Below are 17222 nucleotides of genomic sequence, written 5' to 3' on the forward strand. Positions count from 1 at the left end.
ACAAGGGGACACTGAATGGTTTAAAATTGGGAAAGGTGTGCACCAGGATTGTATTCTTTCACCATACTTATTCAATCTGTATACTGAACACATTATCCTAGAAGCTGGATTGTAAGAAGAACTTGCATCAGGATTAAAGGAAGACTCATTAACAACCTGCAATATGCAGATGATACAACCTTGCTTGCTGAAAGGGAAGAGGACTTAAAATATTTGCTGAAGAAGATCAAAGACTACGGTCTTCTGTATGAGTTGCACCTCAATGTAAAGGAAAAAAATAAATCCTCACCACTGGACCAGTAAATAACATCATGAAAAATGGAAAAAAGATTGAAGTTGTCAAAGACTTCATTTTGCTGGGATCAACCATCAACACTCATGAAAGCAACAGTCAAAAAATCAAACAATGTGTTGCATTAGGCAAATCTGCTGCACAAGACTTCTTGTTTATGTACTGTCACAGGCATTTTAAAATTATCTTTAGCAAAATTTTACTTGCATATGATTATATTACTGATATTGTCTGATGATTTCCACATTCCACTGGGTCACCTTTCTTTGGAATGGGCAAAAATATGGATCTCTTTCAATCAGGTGGCCAGGTAGCTGTCTTCCAAATTTCTTGCCATAGATGAGTGAGTGCCTCCAGTGCTCCATCAGTCTGTTGAAAGATTTCTATTTGTATTCCATCAATTCCCAGAGCCTTGTTCTTTGCCAATGCCTTCAGTGCACCTCGAACGTCTTCCATCAGTACCACTGGCCCTTGATCATATGCTACTTTTTGAAATGGTTAAGCATGGACCATTTCTTTTTGGTGCAATGATTCTTTGTATTTCTTTCCATTTTCTTTTTCTTTTTTCTTTTTAGATTTTAAAACATGCTTTTTATGTTGAAGTCATGATCATCTTTCTGTTAAAACATCACATGCAATACAAATAAAAACCACTACTATAGAAATAACTTTCCATTAACAAAAATGAGCTATTTCAGGTCAAAGGTGTGGTTTTGTTTTCTTGTTTGTTAGAACTTAGAGGGATGCTAAAATGGCTAAAGTTAGGCTCCTAACATTGAAATGGGGGTTGCAGCAGGTGAAGTAAAAATCATAACTTGTGCAAATGAACAGAAACAACCATATGAAGATAAAATGTTTACAATAATAAAATGTAATGCTTTTAAAGGAATTTAAGAATTATTATGTGAAAACTATGCAAAAAGATTCTTATACATTTTGCTTTGAGTTCAGTATGCGTATCACTGTTCAAAAGAATCCTTGGTGCCCAACCAATGATCTATATAGTTCATTCCCACCAGCCATTGCCCAAGAGAAAAAAATCTGGCCATTTATTTCCATAGGAAACCCTATGGAGCAATTCTACATAAAGCACACAACACAGCAATCACTGAAACTATGCAGGTATTCAGAAAAAATATACTAATCCAGCAAGCCACAGTAAAAACCCTGGCAGTTGAAAACACGTATAATAAGGAAATTGTTTCCTGGAAAACAACTTAGAACAAAGAAACAGTGTAAGAAAACTTTAGCAAGGATAGCTTTCAATATTGTTAGAAAGGCAAATACTAAAAGTTAGTAACTGTAACGTCATTTTGTTTTCACATAATTTACAGATGCAGAAATCAACTAGATGCCCATTCCAAACATACGGCAGTTGTGCTATCTTTCTGTGGATACACAGTTATTTTTTCCCTTCCCAGAGATACACTATCCCTTTCAAACCAATACTATGTGTGCATAACTATATTTAGGGACACACAAAGCTATATTGAGAGATTACTGCTGGCAATTTCATGCTGTAAACGACAGAAAAAATCTCATTGTATTGAAACCTGAAACTTTTAATTTCTGGTCCCCAGTCAATTGCAAATATGGGAGTAACTAACTCAAAAAGTGTTGCTTCAGAAAAACAATCCTATCACAAATTTCACTTGAAGAATGGAACGTCTTCGTTCTGTTCAGGGAAGAAGTGCAAGGGGGTGAGGGGTTTGTTTCAAACAGCACTGTAACGTTTTAAAGTTGTCATTGAGTGACGATCCGAAGACCACATGAAGTGCTGGGTAGAGCCACAAGTAGAATTAGACTCTGGTTTTCGGCCCAGATGACACAGGAAGGCACCAAGTGGGAATCCCGAGCTTCAGAAACCACGAAAAGCGATTCCCAGAGACAATGCTTGACAGCCAATGAGTCTTTCCGATAGCTACGTCATCTGGGGTCTCTAGGGGGTGGGGAGGGACGGTGGGCACTTCTGCCAGGGCCTCCTTCACGAGCACGATCTCCTCTATGTGAGCAACACGTGGTCCACCATCCACTTGCTCTTGGCCGTGATCTCCAGGAACGGGCACCGCCACTCACGGGCCATCATGCGGCCCTGCACCTGCAGCACCTGGCGCTCAGCGTCGCGGTCGGCCTTGGTGGCCACCAGCATCAGCGGGGCGGCACGCGGGCCCCAGCAGGTGACCCAGACGCTCCCTCAGCGGCCACAGCGCCTGGAAAGAGGCCTCTCTGTCCACGCTGTAGAGCAGCACGAAGCAATGGTAGTGTGACCAAGTGCGCGGCCCCCACCGTGTCCACGATCTCCAGCAGCGCGGGTGCTGAGTTCACCTCAATCAGCTTGCTGAAGAGCTCCTCGAAGCCCTGCTCGCAGTGCCAGGGGAAGGTGTCGCAGGCGAACTGCGTGGCCAGCGCCGTCTTGCCCACAGCCACACTGCCCAGCAGCACCACGCGGTAGCCCTTGGCCGGCTGTGGTGGCGCCAGTCCCGCCATGGCCGGGCTGCTGGGGACAAGGACCTTTCCATTTTATTTTGATGCTTTCTGCATCACTCAATATTTTGCCCACAGAATCCTTTAGAATTGCACATTAAGGCTTGAGTGTTGTTTTGTTTTGTTTTTTCTTTCATCTTGAGAAATGCTGAATGTGCTCTTCTTCCCTTTTGGTTTTCTAACTCCAGGTCTTTGCACATTTCGCTATAATATTTAACTTTGTCTTCTCGAGCTGACCTTTGATATTTTCTCTTCATCTCTTATACCTACTCATGTCTTCCATTTGTTTTAGCATCTCTACACCAGAGAGAAACTTTTTGAGTCTCTTCTTTCACCCATTTTGGTCTTTTCTTTATTCCTTGTCTTCTTAATGACCTTTTGCTTTCTTCCTGTATGAAGTTTTTGATGTCATCCCACATTTCTTCTGGTTTTCAATCATTAGTGTCTAATGCATCAAATCTGTTTTTGAGATGATCTCTAAATTCAGATGGGATATGTTCAAGGCCCTATTTTGGCTCTTGTGGACTTGTTTTAATTTTCTTCAGCTTCAGCCTGAACTTGCATATGGGTAATTGACAGTCTGTTCCACATTCTTACACTGGTCTTGTTTTGGCTGGTGAGCTTTTCCACTGTCTCTTTCCACACATGTAGTCAATTTTATTTTTGTGTATTCCATCTAGTAAAGTCCACATGAATCATCATCTTTTGTGTTGTTTAAAATATATATATTTGCAATGAAGAAATCATTGGTCTTACAAAATTCTATCATGTGATCTCCAGCATAATTTGTATCGCCAAGTCCATATTTTCCAACTACTGTTCTTTCTTCTTTGTTTCCAAACTTTGTATTCCAATTAGCAGTAATTATCAATACATCTTGACTGCATGTTTGATCAATTTCAGACTAATGTCAGTGGTGATTAATTCTTCAATTTTAGTGGTTGATACATGAATTTGAATAATAGTGATATTAACTGGTCTTCCTTATAGATGTATGGATATTATCCTAGCACAGCATTATTCTTCAAAATAGATCTCAAAATATTCTTTTTCATGATGAATGTGATGCCATTCCTCTTCAGTTTGTCATTCCTGACATAGTAAACCATGTGTTGTCAAATTCAAAATGGCCATTTCAGCTCACCAATGCCTAGGATATCTATGTTCATGTGTTCCATTTCATTTTTTTACAACTTCCAATTTTTGTAGATTCATAGTTTGTATATTCCATGTTCAGATTCACATTGGATGTTTGCAGTTGTTTCTCCTCATTTTGAGTAGTGCCTATCAGCAAATGAAGGTCTCCAATGCTTTCTTCATTTGTGTCCTCATGGTCAATTGTACTTTAAGGAGGCAGCTTTTCTCCAGTCATGTTTTGAGTACCTTCCAACACTGAAGGGGCTCCTCTTCCAGCACTGTATCTGACAATATTCTGCTGCCGTTCATCAAGTCTCAATATTCAATATTCTGGTGCTACCTGACAGTGTTTCACTGCTATTCGTAATGTTTTCAGTGGCTAAACATTCAGAAGTAGTCTGCCTTTCCTTCTTCTGAGTCTGTCTTAGTCTAGAGCTCAGCTGAAACCTATCCACTCTGAGTGACCCTGCTGGTATTTAAAATACCAGTAGCATCTCTTCCAGCATCACAACAACACACAAGCCGCCACCGTGTGACAGACAGGCAAGTATTGTATGCTGTACAAATAATCCCCAAAGCTGGACTATATAAAGAAAAGCTATATAAAGGAATCAGAATTGGAGGAAGGCTCATTAACTACCTGAGATATGTAAATGACACAATCTGAAAGCAAAGAGGATTTAAAGCACTGATGAAGATCAAAGACTACAGCCTTCAGTGTGAATTAGATCTCAACTTAAAGAAAACAAAAATCCTCTAGACCAAAAAGCAACAATATGATATTGGAGAAAAGATTGAAGTTGTTAAGAATTTCATTTTACTTGGATCCACAATAAATGCCCATGGAAGCACCATTCAAGAAATCAAACATGTTGCATTGGAAATATCTGTTGCAAAAGACCTCCTTAAAGTGTTAAAAAAGCAAAGATGTCACTTTGAGGACTAAGGTGCACCTAACCCCAGTCATGGAATTTTAAGTCACCTCATATGCATGTGAAAACTGACAATGAATAAGGAAGACCAAAGAAGAATTGATTTATGGACCGTGTCCTTTGGCTGGGAGTTTTAATTATGGTGTTGGTGAAGTATATATTTAATACAGCATGGACTGGCTACCAGAAGAACTAACAAATTTGTCTTGGAAGAAGTACAACCAGAATGTTCCTTAGAAATTAGGATTGTAAGACTTTATGTTGTGTACTTTGGACATGTTTTCAGGAGGGATTCTTCTCTAGAGAAGGATATCATGCTTGGTAAATTGAGACTCAGAAAAAAAAAAAAATGCCGTAGCCTCACAATGAGATGGATTAACACATGGCTGCAGCAACGGTCTCAAACAGAACAATGATTGTGAGGGTGATACAGGACCAAGTCATGTTTTTCTCTATCATATCAGAGTCAGAACTGACTGATGATATCTAACAATAAGAGCAACAATAGCCTGGTTGTAAAGTCTTCAAATCTTACACAAATATACAAACTATTAGCTAGGAGGCCTTTGTTATGGAGGGCCTCACAGTTAATAGTTTGATGTCTGTCTTCCAGAATTTTTCACCATTTGTGTACTTTCAATTTATCTGAAACTTTATGCTTGATAGCGCCTTCTACTTCCCATGGCAATAACTCTCCCATTTCACTCTAGTTGCTGATTTCTTCCCTGCCAGACTTTAATCTTCTTGAGGGCCTAGATGTTGTCTATCCTGTCTGACTGTTGTCTTCCCAGGTACTGTGCTTGGCACACAATGAATACTCAATAAAAACTCATTGAGAAAAAAAAAATCATTGAATGAATGATTTTTAGCTGACCTTGCTTAGCATACGGGATAGCTTCCATCTGCTTTTTCACAGATAAAGAAACAGAAACAAGACTTGACTTTTCCAAGGTCGTAACTATTAAATCAGGGAACTGAGTCTCAAACTCAGGTATTTTGAGTCCAAATTGGGAGCTCTTTCCATCAAAGCACATCTTCCTCTTAACTGCCAGAGAATCAGAATCATGACTATGTCCCCAACCAGTGGCATCATTTGCATCCAACCTCCCCCATGAAGCCCTTCCATTTTACGTGAAAAGAATAGTGACATTTTTGAGCTAGAAGTAAATGAGAGGAAGGAGCTATTATTATTCAATATTTCAAAGATAAGACAATATTCTGGGGGTAGGTGGTGAATTGTGAGGTTGCTTGCTGAGTAGATTATTCAAACATGGAAGTCAGTTCTGTTAGGCCGTATTAAGAAAGCTGTGGGCTCTTGCCTTGCTCCCTGCACCCTCCCTCTACCAGGACTGCACACAATTAGTCTTCAGGAGCTTAGGCAAACTTGGTTCTTCACGGTGTTTGTTGGAGGTAAGTGTCTAGATTTGTGCCTTGCTGTGCAGTGAGTCCCTATTTGCCCAGTTGGATACAGAATGATATTTCAGTCCAAACATGCATGCCTGGGTGAGGAGTAAAGGAAATGCAACTGTTCAAACAGTCTCAGGCATGCTACCCCCCTGGGAAGAGAATGACCTCCCAAATGACTCTTCTTTGTGGTGTAATTTAAAAAAAAACACTCAAGAGAGTTTAAGAGAGGACAAGTTTCCAGGGAGGAATTGTGCCAAATATTCTTCAACATTCTATTACAACTATAAGGACATTTGTCTTTCTTCTCTTCTATTTTGATTTTGCTTCAAGCCAGTTCCATTTAGTGGTAATGATACACTGCAGCTAAAGGTAGAGTTTTCTACAGTCATTGCTTTCTTCATAGAAAAAAAAAATTATTCCTTCCCTTTCCCATGCATTTTCTTCTCTTTTTTTTCCTTCTTTCTTGCCACACTTCCTCCCTGTCTTCCTCTCTCTCCCTTCTATCCCTCCTTCCTGTATACAGCCCTTTAAAAAATATTGTTTTGTAAACTAATTTGCTTAGATGAGACATTGATTCTACTCTGTACTTAAAAAATAGTATGCAAAACTGGCTTACCAAATAGTTCAAAAATCCAAAACCAAACCGTTTGCCATCAAGTTGACGTCTACTCACAGCGACCCAGTGTACAGTTTCCTAGGCTGTAAATCATTACAAGAGAGACTGGTGGATTTGAACTGTCAACCTTGTGGTTAGTCTAGTGCTTATCCTACAGCACCATCCCAATATTGAGATATCTTTAAAAGTTCACCCATTAAAATAATGTCATTAGATGGGCAGGTCATGGGAAAAGACTATAACATCCATGCATAATTCCAAGTATATACATATGGGAATTAAGTACATTATAAGAGTAGCAATTCAAATCAATACAGAAAATAGAGATCACGTAATAAATGGTGGTGAAAACATTGGCTAGCCATATGGGAAAAGTAAGTCTGGATTTAAACTATGTTTTTTATATCCAAAAATAATCTAGAAATATTATCAAAAGTTAATGTTAAATTTGATAAGGATGGGCAACTTAGACATTGGCTACCTAAAATGGGGGGTGGGTGCACAAAGTGACTGACTTACAAGTTTTCAAAGGGGAGTTTAGTTTCAGAGGGTGCAGGGGAAGGTACAATCCCTACTGAATAGTTTTCATCTTGTCTAGATGGGTCTGGTGAAAGGAGATGGGGATAAGATTCTTATGATTCAATAGTGAGTCATTGTTATCATGACTAATTGTGACTGTCACAACTGTAAAGATAGAAGTTTTGTAACAAAAAGGGGAGAGTTGTTAATCTTACAGTCTAAGAACAGAGGACTTAGGACCATCGAGGTAGAAAAGCACGAGCAGAATGTGGGGCCCTATCTAGAGAACCAGTGACCCCAGAGATAGAGGCAGAGATAAGGACACAGAGAGAGTGAGCAGCTGAGGAACTCTAGATTCATGGAAAGAGAAGGGCTGTGGGCTGGCTGGCGGCTGGGAGGCAGGCTTGTGGAATGTGCCCTTTGGTTGTTTAAATTATTATATATTCCTGGGTATTTTTGTGTACATCCAAAAAACAAAAACAGAGGGACTAGAAGCAAATACTGTTTAATGATGATCCACGGAGGGGATTGTAATGATTGCAATGAAATAATGAGTGTAAAACCAAAGTTCTCCCATGTAAACTATCACTCATTCACACAAAAAAAAGTTTTTAAAAAGTTAATGTTAATTGTTGTTGTTAGGTGCTGTCAAGGCGGTTCCAACCCATAGTGACCCTGTCTAGGATTTCCAAGGAGCAACTGGTGAGTTTAAATTACCAACCTTGAGGTTCAAACCAATTTTGCAATCCAGCACATTAAGCCACAGTGCCACACCAAGACTCCTGGTTAATAGGAAACCATAGAAGATACAGAAAATAGGGAAATTTTTCATAATTTGGGAGTGAGAGATTAGAAAGTATTGGTAGATTCAGCAATATAAAAATTAAAAGCTTCTCACTAAAGACACAGATAACTTAAAAAGTTGAATCATTAAAGAAAAAACCCACTGCCATCGCATTGATTTGGACTCAGAGCAGCCCTGTAGGACAGACTAGAACTGCTCCTTTGGATTTTGCAGACTGTAAACCTTTACAGGAACAAACAGTCTCATCATTCTCTCAAGGTGGATTTGAACTGCTGACCTTATAGTTAGCAGCCCAATGCCTAACCCCACTGTGTCACTATGCTTCCAACATTGAATGATAGAGAGCAAATTATGAATATACAAAGGACTTTCCAAAAGTTCATGAAAAAATGGAATTAAAAGATAATGAAACTTTTCCAAGAATTTTCTGAAGCCCCTACGTTTGTAAGCAATCTGCATAACATTAATAGCCTTAATATACAATAAGCTTTTACAAATGAATAAAATGTTATTATCACTGAATGATGGGATTTGGAACAATTCTTACAACCTTTATAGCTTTCTACATTTTTTTTTTTTTACAGTATTTTTTAATACATTAAGTTCATTGTTAGTCTTGGCGGGGGGGACCTTTTATTAGTGTTGATGGGCATCTTTTTCTTTTAGTACTTAGATCTGAAGCCCCAATAATTTTTTCCATAATGTCCGATGGTTCTGCTTTGTAATATCAAACCTGTGTATGTTGTTGTTAAGTTCCATTGAGTCGATTCTGAAGCATAGAAACCTGTATAGGTTTTCAAGGAGCAGCTAGTGGATTTGAACCACCAACCTTGCAGTTCAAACTAAACTTGCAGTCCATGTTTATCCTACAGTGCCACACCCTCAAGATATTCATTTAGTAAACAAATGACCAATTGAAAAAAAAAAAAGAAAAATAGTGGGCAAAAAATCATATGACAGAAAGAATTTTAATGAAGGAATGGCAGACCCTACCTTGACATCATTAATTTTTTCATTGGTAAGAATTTAAATCTTTGGATTAAAATTTGACTTTTTTTTCCTTAAAGAATAAGGGTCCACTTAAAAAAAAACTCTCTTACTCCTCAAATAATTCCCCCGGCTCCATGTCTCTCTCTTTTTCTTTTCATGACATCCAAGTTGTCTCATTAAGTAAAAAGTATGATTTCAATTTCAATTTTACTGAAGTTGCAGGTAGAATAAAAGGGATCATACAGATGAGCAATTCCATTGAATGTCACTTCACATAAATTTACATAAAACTTCAAAAAATTTAGGCAGGCTGTAAAAACTCTTGTGGAAAAGAAAAAGAGAGAAAAGTATGTATTTAGTGAGCACCTACAGTTTGTCAAGCACTATATGAAGCAACTTTACTTATGTCATCTTGGTTCATCTTCATAACCAACAGAGAAGGTCAACAATATCCTCCTCATTTTATAGGCATGAGAACAGACTCTGAGAGATCAAATGATGCTGGAAATCACACCATCCTGATGCAAGCACCCATACGTGACTTTTCCCTTACAAACGTGACCTTTCTTCCAACATATATATCTTCTATTACATAAAAAAAAACTATAAGCATAATTTGCTGCATCTTCCTGGAAATTTGTTGGTGGTGTCTCAAATGACCTGCAGACTGCCTGTGCTTCTTCTCAGTTGCTTTGAGACATGTTCATTTTCCCTTTTCAATGCTCACTATGGGGAGATTGCCAGTCACTACTGCCGACGCTGGAGTCCAGGGTGGTTGTCTTCTGCCACAGCCAAGACCATTAGCACACTGGTTTTCTTTACTGTAGAAACTGACTCTTAGAAGCAGCTGGCTTCAATGACACTCATGTTTTGGATTTTGATTCTTCACATTTTATTTTCCTACACTTAGACCACCAACTGTCTTGCAGTCTGTCATACTATGTTGATTTTCGTGTTGCTATGGTGGTGGAAATTAGGCCACTGGTATTTCAAATACCAGCAGGGTCACCAATGGTGGTCAGGTTTCAGTGGAGCTTCCAGACTAAGGCAGACTAGGAAGAAAGGCCTGGTGATCTACTTCCACAAATTAGCCAGTTAAAGCCTCATGGATCACAAAAGCTCAACATAGCTCTGGAAGATGAGCCCCTTAGGTTGGAAGCAATAGCAAAATACCCCCAACAATGGACTCAAACATGCCAATAATCATGAAGATGGTACAGGTCCTGGTATGGTGCTGTGGGTTAATGTGTCAGACTGCAAAGCCATTTGCACTGCAAGGTCGGCAGTTCAAGCTCACCAGCTGCTTCTCGGAAACCCTATACAGGGTCGCTATGGGTTGGAATTGACTCGATGGCACTTAACAACAACAATTGTCATAAAGTCACTGTGAGTGGGAGCTGAGTCAAAGGTAAATAACAAAGGTATCTAATGCTCAGAAGAATCTAGCATAGAGATCCAGGCTCTGGCATGGCTCTGACACTTAATATCTGTGTGTCTCTGTGCAAGTGACTTAAGCCCAGTTTGAACTTCGTCTATTTCTTCAGCTGAAAAAGGGAGGTAAGGTTGTTATGAGTTAGAACTGATCGACAGCATCCAACAACAACAACAAACAGACGTTTCTTGAAGATATTGCCAGTTTTGATGACCGTAGCAATAAAATGAGTCACATTATTTTGGGGGGTTTTCCAGTGCATATAAAAGCTATGTCTACACTATACTGTATGTAGTCTACTAAGTATGCAATAGTAGTTCTGAAAAAAGTTTGAAATATTGTGACAATTCACAAAATGTGACACAGATACAAACTGAGCACATACAATTGGGACCATGGCTCTGATAGACTTGTTCAAAGTAGAGTTGCCACAAACCTTCTATTTGTAAAACCTGCAATATCTGCAAAATCTGCAAAAGCACAACAAATTGAAACACAATAAAACAAAGTATGCCTGCACTCATGCGTGATAGGTCCCTGGATGGGGCAAAAGGTTTTCACACAATCCGGTGATCTGCTAGTGTTAAGCCCCTTTGAGTTGGTTCTGACTCATAAAGACTCTGTATTGGGTTTCTGAGTCTATACATCTTTTGGAAGTAGAAAGCTTTATATTTCTCCCATGGAGTGATTAGTGGACATGAACTGCTGTCCAAGCGGTTTGCAGTCTAGTGCTTATCATACAGAGCCACTGTGCTCCCTTCTGTAAAGATTTAAGCTAAGAAACCCTAATGGAGTAGTTCTACTATGTAACACACAGAGCTGCCTTGAGTCAGAGTTGACCCAAATACAGTGAATTTGGTTTGGGGCTGTGGAATAATGCACTGGACCAAAAGGTCATTTTGAACACCGTTTCTCGGAAACCCTAAACAGGGTCACTATGGGAAGGAACCAACTCGATGGTACTTAACAACAAGAAGTATTAAGGAATTTCAATAAGTTCATGGAAAAACTCCATTATCTTTTCATTCCCATTTTCATGAATTGTTTGAAGCCCCCTCGTACATACCTGGCAGTATTATGGAATTAATGATAAGATGCCTGGAACACGCACAGTGCCTGCAGCTAGGTAAGAGTTTCATAAATGTGCTGTTGTTGCTGCTGCAGCCTCCCACTCCTTTACAAGGTGTTGGCGATTCAAACTCACCAGCCACTCCTTAGAACCCCTATCCAGGGTCGCTATGAGTCTGAACCCACTCAACAGCACTTGACAACAACAACAACAGTAACAACCATCCCACCAGGCCTGTGATCATGCCAGGCTCACCTGGATTCTAGGATGACCCCAATGTAGACACTAGGCTAACCTGGTCATAGACGCTAATCTCCCTTGTTATATCTAGGTGCCATTGTGTAGATTCTGGCGCATAGTGATCCCATATAAGTAGAAGGGCCCTACGTAGTGACAGAGTAGAATGCCCCCGTACAGTGTCCCAGGCTGGAATCTGGACCGGAGTATATTACCAGGTCTTTTGCTGATGGGTGGGTTTCAACCACTAACCTATGGGTTAGTTGCTGAATGCTTAAATATTAGTCTACTAATGTTCCTTATGTTTCCCCTAGAACCTAATACAACACAAGACTGACATGCTCATGGAATCAATGTTGAATGAAACTTTCCTTTTCTGACAGTTCTGCTAGAAACGTGTTCCAACAGAGCAAGAGAGAGAGCAGCTGGTGTACAAATTTATCCAGAGTGGTTGGCAGTTGCCCGATGGTGGACGACTTTTCCCTCTGGGTCTATGACCAACAGAATGCTCACGTGGGTGCTCTGGGGAGCCCCGGAGGAGGTGAAGGAGGATATGGAGCTGCCATCAAGGCCCCTCTTTCCGGGCCTTTCTCCCCCCGCCTCATCCCCATGTGCTTTCTGAACTTTCTTAAAAGATTGTTCTATCAGTGCTAAGGCAGCAGGCTCACTCTCCCATCACTAGTGGCCTGACTGAGAGAGGGACAGTTAATTCACTGGAAACTGTGCCCACAACCTTCACTGGTTAGAACTCTAGGACTGAGAGAGGGCCCCTGGCTACAAGTACTCAGTGTTTCATGCCATGCTGCAGCCTTACTCGATTCTTTCGTGTCCTCAACACACCTGAACCCCTCATTTCCAAGCATTGGCTCATGCAGTTCCCTCTGTATGCGTCTCCTTTTCCTATCTTTACCTGTGGATGTCTGCAACACCCCCACAAAGTCTCCAGACACCCCATGATCATTATGATATCTATTTATGCCTTTTCTTTAAAGAGTCCTAGTAGCGCAGTGGTTTAGCACTCAGCTGCTAATCAAAAGGCCTGCTCTGCAGGAGAAAGATAGGATGCCTCTTCTTAGTGATAGTAAAATCTTCCATGTGTGCCTGAAACCCCAAACCAAACCCATTCCTACTCATAGTGACCCTCTAGAACAGAGTAGAGCTGCTCCCTAGGGTTCCAACCACCAAGGTTGGAAATCTTTACATGGAGTGGCTGGTGGGTTCGAAACACAGATCTTAACCAGCAGTGCCACCAAGGCTCTTAAATGTGTGTCTTATTGTTGTTGTTGAGTACCAGTGAGTTGGTTCCATTTCATATCGACCACGTAAAGCTGGTAGGTTTGAACTGCCAATCTTGTGGTAAGCAGTCCAGTGTTTATCCTACACCACAACATCAGGTGCCATGTGTGCCTTTGGCCCTGCGCATTTCAATATAATTGGTTCAATATAATTGGTTTTCTTTATTTCATTTTACTCTTCTGAAAAACATTATTCTGAGAAATGGTCCACACTTGCCCTGATTTTAAAAGGCAGGTTTGTTGTTGTTAAGTGTCGTCAAGTCGGTTCCAACCCACAGCGACCCTGTATAGGGTTTTCAAGGAATGGCTGGTGAGCTTGAACCACCAACCCTGTGGCTTGAACCGACTTTGCAGTCCAGCGCACCCACAAAGACACACCTGGTTAAGAATCCTGTATTGACTACGCAAAGGTTTTCAAGTGTGTGGATCATGACAAGCTATGGAAAATATTGACTATTTTGGAACACTTAATTGTGCTCATGAGGGATCTGTACGTGGACCAAGAGGCAGTTGTTCAAACAGAACATGGGAACACTGAATGGTTTAAAATTAAGAAAGATGTGTAACAGGGTTGTATTCTTTCACCACACTTATTCAACCTGTATGCTGAGCAAGTCATCCGAGAAGCTGGATTATATGAAGAAAAACATGGCATCAGAATTGGAGGACGACTCTTTAACAACCTGCTATATGCAGATGATACAACCTTGCTTGCTGAAAGCGAAGAGGACTTAAAATACTTACTGATGAAGACCAAAGAGCATAGCCTTCAGTATGAATTGCATCTTGATGTAAAAAAAACAAAAATCCTCACCACTGGACTAATAAACAACATTGTTATCAATGGAGAAAAGATTGAATTGTTCAGGAAAGAGGTATACCCAGTGTCCAGGATCAGTTAAGCCAATTGCCACTGCGTCAACTGATTCATGGTGACCCCATGAGTGTTAGAATAGAACTGGGCTCTACATTGTTTTCAGTGGCTGAGTTTTTGGAAGTAGATCACTGGGCCTTTCTTTCGAGGAACCTCCAGGTAGACTCAAATCTCCAACCTTTCAGTTAGCAACTGAGCAAATGAACCATTTGCCCCACTCCTTCTAGGCCTAGGGTCACTGGGATTGCTCATGCTCTACTCACCTGCTTTGAATACCAGGCCTTGGACTGGCCTTGGAGCTCTTGTGCTGCTGACCTAACATGACACATCAGATGAGACTCAATCGTCAGCAAAGACACAGCCTCTCAAGGTAACATTGTTGTTGTTGTTAGGTGCCATCAAGTCGGTACCAACCCATAGCGACTTTATGCACAGCAGAATGAAACACTGCCTAATCCTGGGTCAGCCTCACTATAGTTGCCACACTTGCACTTGGCCAATCCATCTTTCTGGGGGTTTTCCTGTTTTTCTCTGACCTTCCACCTTACCAAACATGATATCCTTCTCCAGCAACTGCTCCTCTTGACAATATGTCCGAAGTATGAGAAACAAAGTTTGGCCATCCTGGCCTCCAAGGAGCACTCTGACCACACTTCTTCCAACACAGATATGTTGGTTCTTTCGACAGTCCATGGCACTTTCAATATTCTCCTCCAACACCATAACTCAAACGCATCAATTATCCTACAATCTTCCTTATTTACTGTCCAGCTTTCACATTCATATGAGGTTATTGAAAATACCATGGCTTGGGTCAGGCACACCTTAGTTCAAACTGACATCTTTGCTATTCAACACTCAAGGTAACGTAGAAGGCTACATTTTTTGGCCTGGATCACAAGTACTAACTACAGTTTCAGCAGAATTTCCTTTTGGTTAATTTGTCTTCTCTAGTATCCAAGGAGCAAAATCAGTCTTGTTCTGTTCTTAAGAAAATCAAATTCAATCTGGAGAAGCAGAAAAAATCTGGTGGTGTCTGCTCAGCTATACAAGTCGACTACTCAGAAAAACTGATGGAGGGTAACACATGAGCATGTAAAAATGATAGAACTTCTATGTTGCTAAAAATTCCTCATTATACATTTTACCACTCCATAAGGGTGTTCAATGTTGAATGGTTCACAGTCAGGAATGTTCTAGGAAAATCCCAGTGATCTGACTAACGAAACACATGAGGCCAGAGCCAAGAGAGAAGAAGAGGGAACAACTGGTTTTGAGCATCTAAAGTGTCCCGGGCTCTGCATTAGACACTTTACAAGTATTTTCTTAAGTATCCTCATAGCAATGCTCTGGATTAGGTACAATGATCTTCAATTTATGCATAAGAAGTCTATGGTTCAGCATACAGATTGAATGTTGTTGTGTTAAGTGCCGCCGAGTCGGGTTCGGACCCATACAACCCTGGTGCATAACCTTACTGAATTTAAACCATTCAGCATCCCCTTTTTCTGTTCAAACAACTGCTTCTTGGTCTATGTACAGGTTTCTCAAGAACACCCATTCTTTGCAATGTTATCCATAGTTTGTCATGATCCACATAGTTGAAAGAGCCAAGATCAGTAGTTAGAAAATATACCCTTAATGATAGAAATTATGCCGGAAATCACACTACAAGACAAATGGCTTATTCGTTGCAAAAACCTTTTCCAACAACATAAACAGTGACTATACCAAATGGAATACACAGCAATCAAATTGACTACATTTGTGGGAAGAGATGATTGTTGTTATTAGGTGCCATCAAGTCAGAACCAAATCATAGTGATCCTGTGCACAATAGAATGAAACACTGCCCAGTCCTAGGCCAACCTCACAATCACTGCTACGTTTGAGCCCATTGATGCTACCACTGTGCCAGTCCATCTCGCTGGGGGTATTCCTCTTTTTCTACAACACTCCATTTTACCAAACATGATATCCTCCTCCAGTGACTGGTCCTTCCTGACAATATATACAAAGTATGAGAGATGAAGTCTGACCATCCTGGCGTCCAAGGAGCACTTTGACTGTACTTCTTCCAACACAGATCTATTTGTTCTTTTGGCAGTCCATGGTACTCTCAATATTCTCCTCCAACACCATATAGCTTAAGTGTATCAATTCTTCTACAGTCTTCCTTGTTCACTCTCCAACTTTCACATGCATATGAGGTTATTGAAAATACCATGGCCTGGGTCATGCACACCTTAATCCTCAAACTGACATCTTTGCTCTTGAACACTTCAAAGAGGTCTTGTGCAGCTGAGTTCCCCAATGCAATGTGTCTTTTGATATCTTGATTGCTGTGTCCATGAGTGTTGATGGTTGATTTAAGCAAAATGAAGCCATTGACAACTTCAATCTTTTCTCCATATAGATGGATATTGCTTATTGGTCCAGTGTTGAGGATTTTGGTTTTTTTTACATTGAGGTGCATTGAGATGATAGAGAAGCTCAATATCATCAGCCAAAACAAGGCAAGGGGAACAGACCATCAATTACTCATGTGCAAGTTCAGGCTGAAGCTGAAGAAAATTAAAACAAGTCCACAAGAGTCAAAATATGACCTTGAATATATCCCACTTGAATTTAGAGGCCATCTCAAAAACAGATTTGATGTGTTATACAGTAATGACCAAAAACTAGGTGAACTGTGGGATAACATCAAGAACATGATACAGGAAGAAAGCAAAAAAGTCATTAAAAAGACAAGACAGAAAGAAATTACCAATATGGATGTCAGAAGAGACTCTGAACTAGCTCTTTAATATAGAGATGCTGAAGAAAATGAAAGAAATGATGAAGTAAAAGAGCTAAACAGAAATTTTCAAAGGGCAGCACAAGAATACAAAGTCAAGTATAATAATGAAATGTGAAAAGACCTCAAGTTAGAAAACTAAAATGGAAAGCACACTCCACATTTCTGAAACTGAAAGAACTGAAGAAAAAATTCAAGATACAACTTGCAATATTGATGGGTTCTATAGGCAAAATATTGAATGATACAGAAAGCATCAAAAGAAGATGACTACACAGAGTCATCGTGCCAAAAAGAATTGGTCAATGTTCAGTCATTTCAGGAGGTACTACATGA

General features: G+C 40.2%; 1 pseudogene; it reads right to left on the minus strand.

Moving 5' to 3' along the window:
* Nucleotides 1-2294: 2294 nt before the first annotated feature.
* LOC102838470 lies at nt 2295-2779 on the minus strand (annotated as a pseudogene).
* Between the last annotated feature and the right edge of the window lie 14443 nt (nt 2780-17222).

Source organism: Chrysochloris asiatica, unplaced genomic scaffold, assembly GCF_000296735.1.
Source record: "Chrysochloris asiatica unplaced genomic scaffold, ChrAsi1.0 scaffold00085, whole genome shotgun sequence".
Lineage (NCBI taxonomy): Eukaryota > Metazoa > Chordata > Mammalia > Afrosoricida > Chrysochloridae > Chrysochloris > Chrysochloris asiatica.